The following is a 1,530-nucleotide window of genomic DNA, read 5'->3' as shown; positions in this document are numbered from 1 at the left end:
ACGGGTTACTTGTATTGTGCATGTGTGCCTCCTCCTTCCACTTGTGCCATCATCCCCCAGCCATCGGCTGGGGGATGTGGCACACTTGGAGGCCGTGATTGTTATCAACTAGTTGTTTTTGATCTTGTGGTCCTGTCGGGCCAAAAAAACAAAATGTTACTCTCAGCAACGGATATCTAGGCTCTCACAACGATGAAGAACGCAGCGAAATGCGATACGTGATGTGAATTGCAGAATTCCGTGAATCATCGAAGTTTTGAACGCAACTTGTGCCCGAGGTTCATCCCGAGGGCATGCCTGCCTGAGCGTCCGCAACCATTTGCTGCCTCATGCGCACTCTGTGAGTGTGAGCGTGGGGCGAATGTGGCCGTCCGTGGACTTGTGTTCCGGTCGGCTTGATTGCATGTGGATGGTGTGGCCCCCGACTTGTCCGTGTGGCATCGATGGCACGCACCCCACCTAGTGGCGAATCGCTCATGTGCACGACCTCAGGTCAGGCAAGACAACCCGCTGAGTTTAAGCATATCACTAAGCGGAGGAAAAGAAACTAACAAGGATTTCCCTAGTAGCGGCGAGCGAAACGGAAAGAGCCCAGCTTGGAAATCGGGGTGTCTCTGCACCCCGAATTGTAGTCTGGAGAAGGGTCCTCTGCAGCGGACCGGGTTTAAGTCCCTTGGAACGGGACGCCAGAGAGGGTGAGAGCCCCGTCTAGCCCGGACCCTGCTGCATCACGAGGCTCTTTCGGCGAGTCGGGCTGTTTGGGAATGCAGCCTTAAGTGGGTGGTAAATTCCATCCAAGGCTAAATACTGGTGAGAGACCGATAGCGCACAAGTACCGCGAGGGAAAGATGAAAAGGACTTTGAAAAGAGAGTTAAAAAGTGCTTGAAATTGCTGGGAGGGAAGCGAATGGATGCCTTGTGCGCCCCTTGGTTGTGTGTGGAACGGCGAGAGCTGGTCTGCCAAGCAATGCAAGGGGCTGTCCAGCATGGGAGGACGCGGCGGGATAACGGCTTGTGAGCCTCTGGCTCCCTGCCAATGCCGCCGCTGCCTCTGAAAATGGCGGGGTGCTCCGGTGCCCCGCCAGATGCTGGAACTTGGGCGTTCCATCCGACCCGTCTTGAAACACGGACCAAGGAGTCTAACATGTATGCGAGTCTGTGGGTGCTAAACCCGTACAGGCGAAAGGAAACTAATTCGTGGGATCCCCTTCGGGGGTGCACCACGGACCGACCTTGATCTTTTGAGAAGGGTTTGAGTGTTAGCATACCTGCTGGGACCCGAAAGATGGTGAACTATGCCTGAGCAGGGCGAAGCCAGAGGAAACTCTGGTGGAGGCTCGTAGCGATACTGACGTGCAAATCGTTCGTCAGACTTGGGTATAGGGGCGAAAGACTAATCGAACCATCTAGTAGCTGGTACCCTCCGAAGTTTCCCTCAGGATAGCTGGAGCTCTTGCTGAGTTTTATCGGGTAAAGCGAATGATTAGAGGCATCGGGGGTGAAACACCCTCGACCTATTCTCAACTTTAA

At 54.4% G+C, this 1,530-nt stretch overlaps 1 non-coding gene and 1 pseudogene across 1 annotated transcript; both read left to right on the top strand.

The window, feature by feature from the left end:
- The first annotated feature begins 157 nt into the window (after positions 1-157).
- On the top strand, positions 158-311 carry LOC112344116. The gene has a single exon (XR_002991587.1). It is a non-coding gene; the product is annotated as a 5.8S ribosomal RNA (ribosomal RNA).
- Positions 312-483: 172 nt separating this feature from the next.
- LOC112344117 overlaps positions 484-1,530 on the top strand; it is a 3,159-nt pseudogene continuing 2,112 nt past the window's right edge.

The sequence above is a fragment of the Selaginella moellendorffii genome, unplaced genomic scaffold (genome assembly GCF_000143415.4).
Source record: "Selaginella moellendorffii unplaced genomic scaffold, v1.0 SELMOscaffold_679, whole genome shotgun sequence".
Taxonomy (NCBI): Eukaryota; Viridiplantae; Streptophyta; class Lycopodiopsida; order Selaginellales; family Selaginellaceae; genus Selaginella; species Selaginella moellendorffii.
Note: the sequence above shows the minus strand (reverse complement) of the source record. Positions and strands in the feature narration are given on the sequence as shown.